We start from the raw sequence: 19,347 nt of genomic DNA, 5'->3' as shown, positions 1-19,347 counted from the left end.
GGTCTTGCCAGACTTGATCAAGCTGGGGGAAGCCCTGTGTGCTATGTGGAAAACGAACCCATTTCCATTCCCGGCCATGCCCCCTCACCCCAGGGACAGGAAATGGAGACTTTCCCCATTGGGCTGGTGGATGGAGGCCTTGGCAAGGATCTGTGGTGCTAGAATTAGTCATGCAGGTTAACTACGACCAGACCAAAACAGTCTGGAATCTCCATTTTGTCCTCCTCTTTCTTCTTCTTCCTTATTAAGGAACACAAACAAGCAAAGAATATTTGGAAAGCAGAACTGCAGCCTCCTAGATCCCTACTACTTTTTTTTTTTTTTTTTTTGCATGTTACCTTTTGGGTTTTGTTCTTATGAAAATAATAATAAGATATGTTTTTATAGTTACAATTAGTGTACACATGATTTTTGGAATTCTAATTTCTTTCTGCCTGATAATGTATCAAATTTCCCCAATGCTTTGCCCAGATTTTACACTAGAAATTTTAAATTAAGACAGCCTAACATTTAATCACGACTGGAGGTCCCCAGCCCCTGGGCCATGAACGGGTACAGGTCTGTGGCCCGTTAGGAACTAGGCCATATAGCAGGAGGTGAGCAGCAGAGGAGTGAAAGAAACTTCATCTGTATTTACAGCCACTCCCCATTGCTCACTTTAGCGCCTGAGCTCCACTTCTTTTCAGATCAGCAATGGCATCAGATTGTTATAGGAGCATAAACCTTATTGTGAACTGTGCATGTGAAGGATCTAGGTTGCATGCTCCTTATAAGAATCTAATGCCTGATGATCTGTCACTGTCTCCCATCACCCCTAGATGAGACCATCTAGATGGAGGAAAACAAGCTGAGGGCTCTCGCTGACTACATTATGGTGAGTTGTATAATTATTTCATTATATATTACAATGTAATAATAATAGAAATAAAGTGCACAATAAATGCAATGTGCTTGAATCATCCCAAACCATCACCCCCAACCCCCAGACCATGGAAAAACTGTCTTCCATGAAACTAGTCCCTGGTGCCAAAAAGGTTGGGGCCATTAATCATGATGATACATAAGAATTTAGCTGGGTACAGTGGCTCAGCCCTGTAATTCCAGCACTTTGGGAGGCCAAGGCAGGCAGATCGCCTGAGGTCAGGAGTTCGAGACCAGTCTGACCAACATGGTAACACCCCGTCTCTACCAAAAATACAAAAATTAGTCAGGCGTGGTGGCGGGCACCTGTAATCGGCAGCAGATTTTTGAACTTGGAGGCAGAGTTGCAGGGGCCGACTGTGCCATGACTCACCTGGGTGACAAAGACAAAATCACTCTCAAAATAAATAAACATAGACGTTTCTATGAGATGCCCAGCACAATGACTCTATTTATTAATTCCTTTGCTTAATAATTCACTGGATAAACATTTTCCTAAACATCCATTCTGTGCCAGGCACTGGGGAGAAGGAGGTACATAAGGCATGGTACTTTTTTTTTTTTTTTTTTTGAGATGGAGTTTCACTTTTTTACCCAGGCTGGAGTGCAGTGGTGTGATCTCGGCTCATTGCAACCTCCACACCCCCACCCGCCTCCCACCCACCCACACTCCCGGTTAAAGCAATTCTCCTGCCTCAGCCTCCCAAGTAGCTGGGATTATAGACACCTGCCACCATGCCTGGCTAATTTTTGTATTTTTAGTAGAGACAAGGCTTCGCCATGTTGTCCAGGGTGGTCTTGAACTCCTGACCCCAGGTAATCCACCCGCCTTGGCCTCCCAAAGTGCTAGGATTGCAGGCGTGAGCCAACGCACCTGGCCTGGTCCTTGCCTTTAAAGAGTTCCCTGGCTAGTGACACGCAAGCATGGCATGGCCATCCAGGCGGGTATGCTAGAGGACAGCACTATGTGCCCTCAGGCTGCAGGTCAGTGGTTAAAGGGTGGAGGAATGATCTCACTTGGAGCCATTAGAGAAGGTCTTGGGGGCTGTGCTTGAGCTGGGCTTTGGTAGGTAAGTGGGGTTCAGCAGATGCAGGTGGGGGCAGCAAGAGAGGAGAACATGAAACAGCATGGCTCACTCTGACTTGGGTGACTAGCTACAATGTTGTCTGGACTGGGACACTCTTGAGGGTAAAGGGCAGTGTCAGTAATAACACAGGGCACTGGGTGTATACTGAGGCTGCTCCTGGCAAGTAGGCTTTATGGATATTCTTAGCGGAATCCTCCTACCAGAAACATGGGTGTATTAGAGCCTGGGAGTGGGTGGGGGTGTCAGAGAGACCTGGAGAATCTGCATTTTAACAAGCATACCAGGTGATTCTGAGGCAGACAGTTCATGGACTGTGTGTCTCTGTGTGTGTACACACACACACGCACACACAGTGTTAAATTAGAAGCTCATTTAAGTTTACTTTTAAAACTTTTCAGTATGAAAATCTTTCAAAAGACATAAAAAGAGAGCAGAATCAAGACCCCATAACTGCTCATTCAGCTTCAGCAATTAGCAACACATTTTCCTAATCTTGTTTCATCTGCTTATCCTGGTACTCTTTTTTTTTTTAAATACTGGAGTATTTTAAAGCAATTTTTAGACATGATTTTACCCATATCCAATATAGACTGTTTTTTTTTTTTTTTTACTCTGTCTCTGTCGCCCAGGCTGGAGTGCAGTGGCGCGACCTCGGCTCACTGCAACCTCCACCTCAGGTTCAAGTGGTTCTCCTGCCTTGGCCTCCCAAGTAGCTGGAATTACAGGCACGTGCCACCATGCCCAGCTAATTTTTGTGTTTTTAGTAGAGATGGGGCTTCACCATGTTGGCCAGGCTGGTTACGAACTCCTGACCTCAAGTGATCTGCCTTCCTCGGCCTCCCAAAGTGCTGGAATTACAGATGTCAGTATGGACTTTTTTTTTTTTTTAAAGCATAATCACTATTTATCACACCTAACAAAATTAACAATGATTCTTCACACCCTCCACTACCCCATCATTGTTCAAATTCCCCTAATTGTCTCAAATGTCTCTTTGGAGTTGTTTTGTTAAGATCTAAAAATATGCACATGCTGAATTTGGTTGTTAAAGTTCTTAAGTCTCTTTTAAGAATCTTTTTCTTTTTTTTTTTTTTTTTTTTTTTTTTGAGACGGAGTCTCGCTCTGTCGCCCAGGCTGTAGTGCAGTGGCGCAATCTCGGCTCACTGCAAGCTCCGCCTCCCGGGTTCACGCCATTCTCCTGCCTCAGCCTCTCAGAGTAGCTGGGACTACAGGCGCCCACCCCCACGCCCGGCTAATTTTTTGTATTTTTAGTAGAGATGGGGTTTCACCGTGGTCTCGATCTCCTGACCTCGTGATCCGCCTGCCTCGGCCTCCCAAAGTGCTGGGATTACAAGCGTGAGCCACTGCGCCCGGCCAAGAATCTTTTTCTCTCCTGTGCTGTTTATTGAAGAAATGGATCATGTGTCCTGTACAGTTTCATGGATCACACTGGTCTGATCTTTCTTGTCTAGGTTACTAGCTCTATTTTGGAGGATTCTGTGGTGGCTTTGGGTAGTCCTTTGCAAAGGCTCCTGACTATCATGAGAGAGGACATCAGCCACGTGGTTAACGTGATTCTAAGAAAACAAATGGTTTTAATAAGTGACAGTTGTGCTACAGATTTGATGATGTGAAAGAGAGTTCTTGCTTTCAAGGAGTGAGAAATCTAACTGGGGCAGCCAAAGTGCAGTCAAAAATTCTGGATACTGAGTCTTATACACCCAGGTGCGGAGCGGGGAGGCATCTGGGAATGTATATCATTTTTCCACCTTTATATGTTTTTTACTTTTTGATTCTGTCATGACTTTTTAAACCATGATAAATATTTAAACAATACAGAGCTGAATAATTGCAGTGTTGACAATTTCCCTCTAGCCTCTTCTAATCTCAATTTGGGAGGTCATCAATATCAATAACTTGGTGTATGTCTGTCCATATCCTTGAGCTGAATCTTGCTGAATCTTGTAAGCGGAGAGGGCCTTCTCCAGGTGGCCAAGGCAGCCAAGGGCCTTTCCTGGGAGGAGGTTTCTAGCTAAGGAGGATTCCCTTCACCCTGGAGCACTGGAGACCCCCTGAAGGATGAGCTGGAGAGAGGTGTGCTTGGATTTATGCTAGGACTTACATGGCCACAGTGTGGTCCAAGGAGACAAAGAGCCCATGAGCCAGGCTGACAGCTGTGGGAATGGAGAGAGGGACACACATGGCAAAAGGGGTTAGGAGTATCTTTTTCTCAGAGATACTCTCTTCCCCACTATGAGAAAAATCGCATTTGCTGGCCTCTACTTCCACTTCACTCACTACTAACCAAGTGTGTCCGTTATGTTTGCTCATGCAGCCCTCAGATGGGCTGGCAGCAGCTGCTTACAAGCATGGCTTTCAGCAGAGTTCTGCAGTGGAGGCTGAGCCCAGCAGGATGCATGGCCATGAAGTCCTGACTAACGAGCACAGGAGGGGAGCAGCAGCCTGTGTGCTGTTCCTGCCTGGATACCATGAAGAGTGATGGCTAGAAGGACCCAGGTTCCTTGGGATGCTGCAAGAGCTGAGAACAGCAGTATTAGGGATAAAAGCATAAGCTTTGGAGTTGGAAATATCTGAGTTCAAACCCTGGCTTTACCAACTATGTGATCTTAAACATGTGACTAAACTCTCCTGATCTCCAGGTTTTGCATCTGTGAAGTGGGATTGGTGAGATCTGCCTTATTGGGCCCCTGGGATAATGAAATGAGAGAATACACGCAAAGCACTTGGCATGGTGGATGGCACACGGTGAGTGAGGTGGTTCTTGTTATACTGAGACATTAATTTATGCACACCTCCCAAAGTGGTGAAGCAGAATGGCCCTGGGGCGAGTCTGCTGTTATTGAAGGCAAGTGGGCAGCTAGGCATGGTTCCTGATTAATGCTACCTCTCTGAGCTTCTTTATCAGGTTGTGGCCCTCCTTTCTTACACCCAAGGCTGGCTGTGGCTCTGCGTTTTACTTTCTGCCCCGCCGTGCAATCTTTGATGTGTGCTTTAATGAGATTTCACCCAGGCATGGCCTGGCTGAGAGGCTTGCATTTCATATTTGTCTGCCTGTCAATCCATCAGGCCCCAGAGCGATGGGCACCCACCATGTCTCATTTAGCCCTGGGCTTGCTATGATCCATGCCTTGGTGCCCAAAGGGACACTGTATTTATAGCATCATGCCTGTTTGTCTCCTGTCTTAACCTTGAAATGGTGGCTTTAACTGATTTTTGTTAACCTTGCCTGGGGAACAAACTGCCGATTCTTATGATTCCTTTCTCACCCTGTTCCATTTCTCTGCAAATGGAGCCTCTTTATCTCTAGGGAAGAACTTTATCATCTCCATTCACTCACACCCCGATTGGAAACACTGCCTGTGGGGGTGGCAGGCTATCTGGAAGTAGAATATGCCAGAGATTCCTGGGTCTGTTTTTCCTGAAGCAATTGCTTGTGCATGGAATTGAGGAGATGAGGAAATGCTAAGTAGCCATCTTTTCCCTTGGGGTGGAGTGGTGTCAGCTTTGTTAATATTAAATCATTTTTATGCAGCTTCTTGCTTGGCATTTTCTGGAGTTCAGCATCTCTTTCTGGTTCCAGAATTCTGGGATATTAAATTAGGTCCCTTGTTGGCCTTGCCCACTTAGATGCAAAAGTTTTCTGGGACAATGTTTGGGGGCTGGAATGTAGCTAAAGGGGTAGCTGGAGAACATGGACAGCACATTCTCTAGCGGCCCCTTTCTTATAATTACTTTTAAAATGTATTGACGTGATGGTTGTTAGACTGTGTTGAAAACATCTTTGGGGAGCTGCATGAAATAGGCAATTGAAACATCAGTGGGAAGATGGGCAGATGAAGAAAGAAGGAAGCCTTTGGGGCACAGTATATTGAAGTGCTGGTTTTCCCCACCAACCCAGGATGCAGGCATGGCTCATGATCTCTGCCCACAGGTTTGTGGGTACCTGTTTTTGACAGTGGTCTTTATCCATGTGTTTTCGTAAACATTAGGACACAGTAAGCTTTTCTTTTGTATTTTCTTTAACAGCAACTTGATTTACACCTGACATTTTGTATTATCCTCATGTGCTAGAGTATATTCAGTAGAGAAGGAGAGGTGAGCACAGGAGGCAGGAGGGGTGGGAGATATAGCTTTCAGTATTGATAGTATTCTGTGGTGATCTATGCATATGGGCCACCAAGCTTTGGGATAATGAGTTAACTAATGTCTATTGATTAAGAAGAGAGTATTCAGTGTCAGCCACACACTGTGATCAGAAAAAGCAACCTCTAACCCCAGCCCAAGTCAATGACACTAATTTCTTCCTCTTGCAGGTGAGCTTTCCCTTGGCTGTGGGTGGTGGTGGCTGTAGTCAATCAGTTAGGATGGGGTAGGTTATGCTGTGGTAACAAACAACTTCCAAATTTCTGTACCTTAAAATAACGAAGGTTTGTTTCTTGCACTTGTTCACACTGTGTGCCCTTTGCAGGTCACAGGAGTAGCTCTGCTTTTACTGGAATTACTCAGGGCCCCAAGCTGACTGAGTAGCCACCACCTAGAAAGTTGCTGATATAGGTGCAAAAAGCCAAACCCTATGAACTATTTAATGAGGTTTATTCTGAGCCATTATGAGTGATCATGGCCTGGGGTACAATCTCAAGAGGTCCTGAGAAAATGTGCCTGTGGTTGTCAGGTAACATCTTGGTTTTATACATTTTAGGGAGACAGAAGTTACAGGCAATGACATAAATCAATACATGTAAGGTATATATAGGTTTGGCCCAGAAAGGTGAAACATCTCGAAGCAGGGTAGGGCTTACAGGTCATAGGTATATTTAAAGGATTTTGGTTGGCAATTGATTGAAAGAGTTAAGATTTGTCTAAAGGGTTGAAATCAGTAGAAAGAAATGCTTGAGTTAAGATAAGGGGGGATGTGGAAGTCAAGGTTCTTGTTATGTAGACAAAGCCCCTAAGTAGCAGTCTTCCAGAGAGAATAGATGGTAAATATCTCTCTTCTTACCTTATGAGGCATCAGACTTTTAGCTAAATCCCTCCTGGATCCAGAAAAGACCTAGAAAAAGAACGAGATTCCCCATAGTTGCAAATTTCTCCCACAAGAGAGGGCTTTGCAGGGCTACTTCAAAATTTGTTAAAGAAATATATTTGGAGATAAAATATTTTTATTGTTTTCAAGGCTTGCTATCATGTGATGCTATACCAGTCAGGTTGAAATATAATATATTTTATTGCTATAAGGAGTCTGTTTTGTCAGTCTTAGGATCTCTATTTTAACCTTAATGCTGGTCAGTTGTGCCAAACTCCAAAAGGCGGGGGTATACCGAGATGTGTCTGACTTCCCTTTTTGTCATGGGCAGGAATTCAGCCTTCGAGGCCTCTCTTGGTCCAGAGAGGGTCCGTTCAGTCAGTTGGGGGACTCAGGATTTTATTTTTGGCTTACATTGGTCACTGTGCCGGGGGAAACAGTTCTGGAGGGACTTGCACTGGTAACTAAATGTTTTAGCTTAGAGGTGAAGGGGATCTGAATATGCCACCCCCAAAAGGCTACTTTGGCCTAAGAATTACCTTGATCTGAAGGCAATTAAGAAACAACAGACAGAGGAGGAACTCTCTCTCCTCCACCTTTCTTCCTGAAAGCAGGGCATACATTTTCCTTTGTGAAGGTGTTACCCCTCCTCTCTCCCATACCAGGAAGAGGAGAACAACTCTTAATCACCAGAGATTTACCAACTCTTATCACTGGAGACTCACCAATGTCTCTGCATAACCAACATTACTAACATAACCTTATCTTCCATTAGTTTCTTCATGTATTTATCTTCACACAATTTATAACCCCTAGAAGCCCAGACACTTTTTCCTCTCTTGTCACTCTTTTACAATTTATTGTCCTTTGTTAATATGGTATATAAGCTTGCAAGCATTTATTTCTTTTCTGTAAATCTCTTGTGTGCTTAAATAAAATGTTTCTCTTGTTAATCTGTCTTTTGTCAGTTTAATTTCCAGGCCCCAGGCACAGAATTTAAGAGAACAGAGAAAAAGTTTTCTCTCTCTCCTACAGAAGTGACATCATGTCATTGACTAGAGCTAGTCACATGGCCACACCTTATGCCCAGAAATTAGACAGAAATATGTGTCAAACAGCATTCATGACTACCCCAGAGGACACTGGTTGCTCTTTTTTGCCCACTGATTGTAACCATCCAATGGGTTCACCTTGCCCACTGCTTAGAGAGAGCTAACTTATCAAGATAAGAATTGCAATCGAGAAAGAGTAATTCATGCAGAGCTGCCTGTGCAGGAGACTGGAGTTTTATTATTATTCAAATCAGTCTCCCCAAGCATTCAATGATCAGATTTTTTAAGGGTAATTTGGTGGGGGAAGGGGGTTAGCCAGTGAGTCAGAAGTGCTGATTGGTTGGGTTGGAGATGAAATCATAGGGAGTTGATGCTGTCTTCTAGCACTGAGTCAATTCCTGTGTGGGGGCCAGAAGATCAGATGAGCCAGTTTATCTGGGTGGTGCCACCCGATCCATCAAGTGCAGGGTCTGCAAAATATCTCAAGCACTGGTTTTAGGTTTTACAAATAGTGTCGTTATCCCCAGGAGCAATTTGGGGAGGGTCAGAATCTTGTAGCCTCCAGCTGCATGACTCCTAAAGCATAATTTCTAATCTTCTGGCTAATTTGTTAGTCCTACAAAGGCAGTCTAGTCACCAGGGAAGAAGGGGTTTGTTTTGGTAAAGGGCTGTTATACAGTCTTTGTTTTAAACTATAAACTACAAATTAAGTTCCTCCCGAAGTTAGTTTGGCCTATGCCCAGGAATGAACAAGCCACAGCTTGGAGGTTAGAAGCAAGATGGAGCTGGTTAGGTCAGATCTCTTTCACTGTCTCAGTTATATTAATAATTTTGCAATGGTGGTTTCAAGATAATGCAATAGCAATCACATTTTACTAAGTATTTATTATAGCTTCATAGAGGACACCTACTTTAGTGTTTAGAGACGGAGTGTTTGCATTTGGCGTATCAGTTGTCAATGAATGTTTAACAACCTGAAAATGTTGTGTTCTCTTAGGTATCTTAAATGGCTCCCATCCTATCTCGTTTACTTCACTTTGCCATACCTGTTAAGAAAGGGCATACTTGGCAGTGCTCACTCACAACAGCCTTGCTGTCCAGTTCTCCTAAATTCTGATTTGGAGGATTTGGCATCAATGAGGTTGTCTGTTTATTGAAACAATTTCAAGCACTACGTCAACCACTTGGTATAAATTGTCTTGTTTGTCTTCCCAACAGTCCCATGAAGTAGATACTATTACCATTTTCCCTATTTTACAAAGGGGGAAACTAAACTGAGGCACACAGAGGCTAAGTAACTTACTCAAGGTCAGACAGCAAATGGTAGAAACTGGATTCAAACTCTAGCATGTATATTCAGAGTACCAACTTCCTACCACCACAATTTGCTGCCTCTCTAACCTGAGTTGGAGCCATTAGAACCATTAAAGATATTCTAAAAATATTGAACCTCAAGAGAAACATTGTTCAGCATCTTGGTATCTTCTCTCCTGGGAGCTCCTTAGTTTCTATGCAAATTTGCTGAATTTCTACCCAGAGGTCTTTAGCTTCAAATATCAAGTGGTAAGGGGAGTATGGTGGGTGCAGGGATGACAATTCTCAAGTCCAAAGAACATTTCATTTTGACAAAATGAAACAACAATAGCATATAACATTTATTAAAGGCTTACAATATGTTAGACATTATCAGTCTCCATTACATTTATTTAATCCTCATTACACTCCAGTGAGTATAGGTCCTATTTTTATGCCCATTTTACAAATGAGGTAACTGAGACACAGAGAAGTTAGGTAAGTGGGATAAGTTCACATGAATGATAAGCAGAGGAATCAGCACACCTTTTGGAAAGGTAGGAGATTAAAGAATGGTTGGATTTTATTTTCTTGCCAGCCCCTTATCATAGTATCAAATGATTTTTAGGAAGAGTATCAGCCCTTTCATTGGAATGTATTTCTTTATCTTCTAATTTAGAACTAGAGGCAGCAGCAAAATGGAAAAGGGGAAACGTGGAGACATGAAGAGAAATGGCCACTGAAAACTCAAAGTGGTGCTTCATAGAGGACACCTACTTTAGTGTTTAGAGACGGAGTGTTTGCATTTGGCGTATCAGTTGTCAATGAATGTTTAACAACCTGAAAATGTTGTGTTCTCTTAGGTATCTTAAATGGCTCCCATCCTATCTCGTTTACTTCACTTTGCCATACCTGTTAAGAAAGGGCATACTTGGCAGTGCTCACTCACAACAGCCTTGCTGTCCAGTTCTCCTAAATTCTGATTTGGAGGCTTTGGCATCAATGAGGTTGTTTGTTTATTGAAACAATTTCAAAATTAAACAAAACTTCCAAGTACATTACAAATAACTTATCTTTTTCTGAACCACTTGAGAGTAAGTTGCTGAACAACAGCCTATGGCTCCTGAAGGCAGTATGCTTTTTTAAAAATAAATACAAATATTCTCCTTCATCAGTGTCTCTCAAATGGTCTCTGAATCAACAGCATTGGTGTCCCCTGATAACTTTTCAGAGGTACACATTTTTGGGTCCCCCTGCAGACTTCCTGAATCAGAAACTCTGATACAGAGTCCAGCAATCTGCATCTTAACAAGTCATCTAGGTGATCCTGATGAACACTCAGGATTACACCCCAGGTATTTTGTAGAGTGTCCCATATTATCTCAATAGAACCATCAAAATCAGGAAATTAATACCAATGCATTAGTACCTCTACTTCTCACAATGCATTTGCATTCTACCAATTTCTCCAATTTTCACATCCTTCATAGTAAAAGGATGACAGTCAGAGTTTCCCATTGCATTTGTTATGTCCCTTCAAAACCCTTTAGTTTGAAACAGTTCTTTAATCTTTTCTAGGTTTTCATAACCTTGACATCTTTGAAGGTGACAGGACAGTGATTTTGCAGCATGTGCCTCAATTTGCCTTTGTCTCATGTTTCCTCATGATCACATTCAGGTGATGCACTTCTGGCAGAAATATCATGAATGTGAAGCTGAGATCTTCTTATTATATCGCATGAGGTGCGTGATTTCAATTTCATGTCTCATTTCTCATGATGTTTACTTTGGTAACTTGATGAAGGTGAAGCCCATCAGGCTTCTCCACTGCACAGCTGACATTTTCATTCTGTAATTAATAAGTATTTTGTGGTGAGAAATGTTGAGATTACGTAAATATACTCCTTATTAAACCTTCCGTTTATTTATTTATTTGTCCGTCCATCCACTCATTTATTTATTTGGGCATGGGACTCATGGATTTCTGTTTTATTAAATGGGTTGTAATCCATTACTATCATTATCACTATGTTCAAACTGTCTCAGATTGGGGTAGTGGAAGCCCTTTCAAACTCGCTTCTCTGTCCTTTTCACGTGTCCTCATTTGCTAAGCCCTCCCTTGCTTTCTGGTGCAAAAAGATATTCCAGGATCCTGTTATGTTTTCTCCCCTAGAATTGGCTACTTCCTAAGGAGCCCTAGTTTCATTTTGTTTCTTTTGTTTTGTTTTATGGCAGATGATATTTAGAAATCAAGATCTGGGCACTGGATGTTCTCATTGCTACTGGGGTGTTACTGCTTCCAGACCCACTCAGTGGACAGAGCTAGAGACTATATGTATGTGTGTGTACACGCAAACACACTTACATTTGCTTCAATATCCAGCTATACATATTAAAGACTATGAGTTCACACTGCTATCTCCAATTCCAGTCTAATACCACAGAGTTTATTCTAGTTTTGTCTGTTTCTGTATTTGCAGCTTCCTGCTGTGATGATGAGGAGATGATTCCCAATCTCTTTACTGTGTTATATATTTGATCAGCCTCCCAGTCTACACCACTCTCCCCTCACCATGGCTGCTCCACTCTGCATAGACACCCTCTCTTCCTGCTGGGTTCTGACACTGTGCTGCATCTGCCACTGCTCTGGCCTGCACAGATGTCTCACATCCCACTTGTGCGTCTTCTGATGCTCTGGCCCTCTGTCTGGCTGTTCTCTTCACTCCACTTGGGCTCTGACACCCCACACTGGACCTCTTTCCTACATAGATATCATTCTTACCCTGCTCAGACTCTGACGGTACGGGCTGGGCTGCCCCTCACATATACACAAGACCTACCTCCTCATGCAGCTAGGGCTCTGATTCTCTGCACCACCACCCTCCTGGCCCCACTAAGTCTCCAGAATCACAGGCTGGGCTGGGCCGCCACCCCTTCTCCTTCTCCTTCCCCTTCCCCTTCCTCACTGCACGTGGGCTCTACAAAGCATCCAGCTATTCTCCGCTCTTTCCCCTCCTCACACCCTCACACACTCATGGGAATGCTCTCTGCACCCTGGGAAGGCTACAACGCTTCACTCTGGGGCTTTGCAAATTTCTCCCCCATCTGGGGCTTTTGGAGTGAATTCTTCAGGTCAGAATGGGAAGGGGGAAAAGGGGAAGAGAAAGAGGAAGATACAGAGAGGCTTCAATATACTTTTAAAATGGACTTGTTTATCCACAGTACCAGAAGAATTTAATTTTAGCATTTGTTTAGGAAGGGTACAAAGTCACTCCCACTTTAACTCAAAGCTTATGAACCTTATACTCTCCTAAAATAATAATTTCATATCTATAGTGAGATAGATATATAGATAGAGATACATGTCAGGTTCCTAGAGACATTCCAAGTGTTTTTCTATGCTTACAGCTAATATGGTAGGGTAGAAGCATTTTTCTTTATTTTTTCTTTTTCTTTCTTTCTTTTTTTTTTGAGATAGGTTCTGGCTCTGTTGCCCAGACTGGGCGGTAGTGGCGTGACTGCAACTGACTGCCGCCTTGACCTCCCAGGCTTAAGCGATCCTCCAACATCAGCCTTCCAAGTAGGTGGGACTACATGCACATGCCACCATGCTAGACTGCTTTGTAAAATTTGTTTGTAAAGACAAGGTCTCACTATGTTGCCCAGTCTGCTCTTAAACTCCTGAGCTCAAGTGATCCTCCTACCTCAGCCTCCCAAAGTATTAGGATTACAGGTATGAGCCACCACACCTGGTATGAGAATTCTTGAATTTAAAATCTGCACAGTGTTGCAATTCTTGTTTTTGTTGTTCATGTCACAGTTGGATTATATCTGTGTGTCTCTCTTCCTCACTAGACTCATTAATGTCTCTGATGCAGGTCTTCAGGGTTTTTCCCATTCCCAGCACTCTGATCTGTGGGCTTGCACTTCAGAAACAGCAACTAAGGAAGCTGCTTGTAAAAGTGTTAGATAAAAGAGTCAGATACAAAGTTTGAAAGCAGGCTTGCAAAATGAATTTTCCTGTTTCCATCAACTACATCAGTCTGAATTGGGGAAGGAGGGAGTAGGGAGGAAAGAGTTGGAAACCCTCTAGGTTGGGCTGGTGGCTGGGAATGATGACAGGGACTTTCTGGGGAGAGTATCAGGGAATCATGTGTAGGTCACTCAGCTGTTCTGCTTATTGCTGTCACCAACAGCCAGTGGTCAGCCTGTTAGCCATGAGTGTCTGGGTTGAAGTGACACTTGTCAGGGCTATGGAGAGCCCATTCAGCCTTTTTCCCTGTCCCAATCATAACTTGGGGATACAGACTGGGGAAAAGATAACCCCTGGTGGGCTGAGATGATGGTCTGAAGAGAAAGCTTGCCCTTAACAAAGATGGGGCTAAGCGGGGACTGGATAGAACCAGTGGGCAATTGCGTCTTGGGCCAGTAGAGTGGTAAATGTGCACTTCCTGTTATATTATTGTTTTTATAGTAGATGTATTTGCAAATTAAAATATTAGCACAGCACTCTCTCTGTGTTAGTCTGTTTTTTTGAAATATCAAGCCAGGTGCAGCGGCTCACAACTGTAATCCCAGCATTTTGGGAGGCTGAGGTAGGAGGATCACTTGAGGTTAAGAGTTCAAGAGCATCCTGGGGAACATAGCAAGGCCCTGTCTCTACAAAAAAATAAAACATTAGCTGGGTGCAGTAGTGCATGCCTGTAGTCTCAGCTATTTGGGAGGCTGAGGTGGGAAGATCACTTGAGCCCAGGTGTTCTAAGGCTGCAGTGAGCTATGACCATGCCATTGCACTCTGGCCCAGGCAACAGAGTGAGATCCTGTCTCAAAAACAAAAACAAAGAAACACCTGAGACTGAGTAATTCATTTAAAAAAAGAGGTTTAATTGGTTCACAGTTCTGCGGGCTGGGCAAGCATGCTCTCCTGGCATCTGCTTGGCTTCTAGGGAGGCCTCAGAAACTTTTACTCATGGCTGGAGGTAAAGCAGAAGCAGATTTATCACATGATAAAAGTGAGAGCAAGAGAGAGAGGGGAAGTGCCACATACTTTTAAACAACCAGCTCTCCCATGAACTAAGAGAGTGAGAACTCACTCATCACCAAGGGGATGATGCTAAGCCATTCGTGAGAGGTCCACCCCCATGATCCAATTATCTCACACCAGGCCCCACCTACAACACTGGGATTCACATTTCAACATAAGATTTGGAGGGGACATATATTCAAACCACATCGTTTTGTCCCTGACCCCACAAATCTCATTGCAAAGTATAATCATCCCTTCTCAATAGTCCCCTGAAGTCCTAACTCATTCCAGCATCAAGCCAAAGTCCAAAAGTTCCAACTGAGACTCACCTCCTTCCACCTATGAGCCTGTAAAATCAAAATAAGTCATTTACTCCCAAGATACAATGGTGGCATAGGCATTGAGTAAACAGTTTTATTCCAAAAGGGAGAACCTGGTCAAAAGAAAGGGGTAATAGGCCCCATGTAAATCTGGAATCCAGTGGCATGGTCATTCAATCTTAAAGCTCCAAAATATTCCTTGAATTTATGTCCTGCATCCAGGGCACACTGGTCCAAGGGGTGGGATCTCAAGGCCTTGGGCAGCTCCACCTCTGTAGCTTTGCAGGTGCAGCCCATGTAGCTGTTCTCGTGGGCTGAAGTTGAGTGTCTGTGCCTTTTCCAGGCTCAGGATGCAAACTGCCAGTGGCTCTACCATTCTGGGGTCTGAAGGGTAGTGGCTCCTTTCCCACAGCTCCACTAGGCAGTGTTCCAGTGGTGACTCTGTGTAGGCCTCCAACCTCACATTTCCTTTCAGCACTACCCTAGTAGTTTCTCTGTGGGGGCTCTGCCCCTGTGGCAGTCTTCTGCCTGGGTACCCAGGCTTTCTCATACATCTGAGGAGGTGCCAAGCCTCCTTCACTCTTGCATATTGTGTGTCTGCAGGCTTAACACTACTGGAAGCCACCAAAACTTATGGGAGACTGCACTCTGTAAAGGAGCAGCTGGAGCTGTACCTGGGGCTTTTTGAGCCATGGCTGGAGCTGAAGTGGCTAGGATGTGGATAGCAGTATCCAAGGCTATGCAGGGCAGTACAGCCCTGGACCTGACCCCTGAAACCATTGTTTCCTTCTAGGCCTCTGAACTGTGATGGAAAGGGCTGCCTCAAAGATCTCTGAAATGCCTTGGAGGCCTTTTCCTTGCTGTCTTGAATATTAGCACTTGGCTCTCTTTTAGTAATGACAATCTCTCTAGCAAGTGGTTCCTCTGCAGCCTGCTTGAATTCTTTCTGTGTCACAGGGCCAGCCTGCAAATTTTCCAAACTTTTATGCTGTTTCTGTTTTAAATATAAGTTTCAACTTCAAGTCATTCCTTTGCTCCTGCATCTGATCATAGGCTGTTAGAAGCAGCTAGGTAACATCTTGAATACTTTGCTGCTTAGAAATTTCTTCCACCAGATACCCAAGGCCATTACTCTTAAGTTCAAATTTCCACAGAGCCCTAGGACATGGACATAATGCAGCCAAACTGTTTGCTAGGGCATACATGGGTGACCTTTGCTCCAGTTCCCAGTAAGTTTCTTATTTCCATCTGAGACCTCATCAGTTTGATTTTCACTGTCCATATCTCAATCAGCATTTTGGCCACAACAATTTGACCAATCTATAAGAAGTTCCAGACTTTCACTCATCTTCCTGTCTTCTTCTTACAATTTTTTGAGACTGAGTCTCGCTCTATTGCCCAGCCTGGAGTGCTGTGGTGTGATGTCAGCTCACTGCAAACTCCGCATCCTGGATTCAAGTGATTCTCATGCCTCGGACTCCTGAATAGCTGAGATTACAGGCGCCTGCCACTACGCCTGGTTAATTTTTGTATTTTTAGTGGAGATGGGGTTTCACCGTGTTGGCCAGGCTGGTCTTGAACTGTTGACATCAGGTGATCCACCCACCTTGGCCTCCTAAAAAGCTGGGATTACAGGCATGAGCCACCATGCCTGGACCTTCTTGTCGTCTTCTGAGCCCTCCAAACTCTTCCAACCTCTGCCTGTTACCCAATTTCAAAGGTGCTTCCACATTTTTAGGTGTCTTTATAGCAATGCCCTATTCCTTGGTACCAACTTTCTGTGTTAGCCCATTTTTGTGTTGCTATAAAGAAATATCCAAGACTAGGAAATTTATAAATAAAGAGTTTAATTGATTCACAGTTCTGCAGCCTGTATAAGCATGGCACTGGCATCTGCTTGGCTTCTGGGGAGGCCTCAGGGAGCTTTTACTTATGGTGAAAGGTGAAGCAGGAGCAGGTATATCACATGGCAAGAGGGGAAGCAAGAGAGAGGGGAGAGGTGCTACATACTTGTAAATAACTAGATCTTGCATGAACTAACTGAGTGAGAACTCATCACCAAGGAGATGGCACTAAGTCATTCACGACGGATTTGCCTTTAGGATCCACCTCCCATTGGACCCCACCTCCAACCCCGTATATTACATTTCCATATGAGATTTGTAGGGGTCAAACATCTAAGCCATACCATCCCCTAACCCAGTTCTGTTAGCACCCTGAAAACATAAATATAAATAAGTATTTACCTCAATTTCTCAATTTTTTGACCTAAACTATACTAAATGGTTGACATCTTACTAAAAGGAGGATGTAATTCACTTCCATTGCCTTTTAAAAAAAGATCCAGTACTTCTTTTCTCCTTATTGTGATTTATTAAATTTTTAAATCTATACTTTGTAAGATGAGAAATTTAGTGCCTTATCCCTTTCTACTGTATCTCCTTCCTCTACTTCTCAGCTGGCCAACCATACCAATACATTTTTATTGATAAGGTTTATAACGTGTGCATTATGTTATATTTCAATTGAGTAAAATTAATATTGAGCAGCATTATAATATTTACTATAGAACTAATAGGTATTATTAGACCCTTAGAAAATACTATGTAATATACCACTAAACTTGGGCCATACAGAGGAAGATACTCCAAGCTTCAAGGTCAACCGGAATTTTTTTCAAAATCATGCCTTTTTTTTTTTTTTGCTTCCTATTTGGAATATAATGGTCTAGGAATATGCATTGCTTTACTGAAAGTTTATGATTGCCTTCCTTTTCTGTTTCTTGTTGCCTAAAAGAACATATGCTTTCTTCATCATATTCCTAAGCTCATTCAGCTTTTTAAAGCAAACCACTTAATGAGATACCAAATGTCTTTATAGGCCTGCTCCACAGCTATCAGCCTGGGATTTTAAAAAATTGTATTTTTAATTGATTATACTGTTTCTAGAATCCTGTATCTTTTTCTGTAATAATTATTTTTTTCTCTACTTTGTTTTAGTGGGGTATAGTCTCAATTTTTTCAGAAAATGTTTATAGAAGATAAACTTTTTGAGTTAATGCTTGTGTGAAAATGTCTTTTATTTTGCTCTTGCACTTGATTGATAGTTTGGCTCAGTATAGATTCCCACATTCAAAATCATTTTTTCTTTTGAACTTTGAAAGCATTGTTTCATTGTTTTCTAGTATTCCAAATCGCAATAATATGTGGTCAATTTTTAAATTTTAATCTATTCATTGCAAGTAACTTCTTTTTCCCCTAATTCTAGATCTTGTTTTTAGATTTAGCATTCTTAAGTATTAGGTAAGCTGTTGTATTAGTCCGTTCTCATGCTGCTAATAAAGACATACCCAAGACTGGGTAATTTATAAGGGAAAGAGGTTTAATTGACTCACAGTTCTGCAGGCCTGGGGAGGCCTCAGGAAACTTACAATCATGGCAGAAGGGGAAGCAAACACATCCTTCTTCACATGGTGGCAGCAAGGAGAAATGCAGAGTGAAGGGGGAAAAGCCCCTTATAAAACCATCAGATCTCCTGTGAACTCACTCACTGTCACAAAAACAGCATGGGGGGACTGCCCCCATGATCTAATCACCTCCCATGAGGTCCCTCCTCCAACACATGGGGATTATAATTAGGATTACAATTGAAGATGAGATTTGGGTGGGAACACAACCAAACCATATCAGCTGTGATTACTTGCATTTTGGAAAATCATCTTCAATTATTTCTGTGATTTATTTGTGACTTCCATATTCTCAGACTTCTAGTGGAAGTTCCTTTCCAGAACTTCCACTGGATGTATATGGCCCTTTTTAATTGATCCTCTTTTATGTTCTCTCTCCTTTTTTCTAAGCTTTGACTTTTCACTTTTCAATACAGTATTTTTTAAAAATGTTTTTGTCCAGTCATTTTACTGAATATTTCAACTATCATATTTTTGAATTCCATTAATTCTATTCTTATTCCATTTTCAGAAGTATAATCTTATCATCTGGAACAATATATTCTCTAATGTTAATTATATGCTTTTTTTGTTTTTTTTTTTTTGAGACAGGGTCTCAGATGCAGTGATGTAGTGGTGAGATCATAGCTCACTATCAACTCCTGGGCTCAAGGGATCCTTCCACCCCAGCTTCCCAAGTAGCTGTAACTATAGGTGTGCACCGTCATGCCCAACTAATTTTTTAATATTTTTTTAGAGATGGGATCTCACTATGTTGCACAGGCCGGCCTCAAACTCCTGGCCTTAAGCAGTCCTCCCGAAGTGCTGGGATTACAGGCATGTGTCTTCTACACCTGGCCTAATTATACATTTTTAATCCTTTAAAATATTTCCTTACATTAATACATCCTTCAGGTTAATTTTTATACTAGTTTGTCTTATGGTCTGTCTGTTTTTTCCCAAATGTCTAGTAATCCTTGGTTATACATTTATATTTATGATAGAAAGATGTTGTTTAATGGGTAGTTGGGTAGATTTCTTCAGTCAGTACAGAACTGAATGAGAGCTGAGAATGCATCGGTATATGTGGTTAGGTCTTATCTATTAGAAGTCTTCATATTAGGATGTACAAATAGGAATCTGAAAGCAGGCAGACCC

The 19,347-nt window shown here is 42.7% G+C and overlaps 1 long non-coding RNA gene across 1 annotated transcript in view; it reads left to right on the top strand.

Annotated features, from left to right (window-relative positions):
* Positions 1 to 4,780, top strand: part of LOC131382427 (uncharacterized) — a 62,593-nt gene extending 57,813 nt beyond the window's left edge. The window contains exons 2-3 of the long non-coding RNA XR_009211910.1: positions 819 to 874; positions 4,670 to 4,780. This is a non-coding gene — a long non-coding RNA (uncharacterized LOC131382427). The remainder of the gene's footprint in view (positions 1 to 818; positions 875 to 4,669) is intronic.
* The last annotated feature ends 14,567 nt before the right edge of the window (positions 4,781 to 19,347 follow it).

This window comes from Hylobates moloch, unplaced genomic scaffold (assembly GCF_009828535.3).
Source record: "Hylobates moloch isolate HMO894 unplaced genomic scaffold, HMol_V3 SCAFFOLD_24, whole genome shotgun sequence".
In the NCBI taxonomy this organism is placed as follows: domain Eukaryota; kingdom Metazoa; phylum Chordata; class Mammalia; order Primates; family Hylobatidae; genus Hylobates; species Hylobates moloch.
The sequence above is the reverse complement of the archived record's forward strand: the minus strand, read 5'-3'. Positions and strand labels throughout refer to the sequence as shown.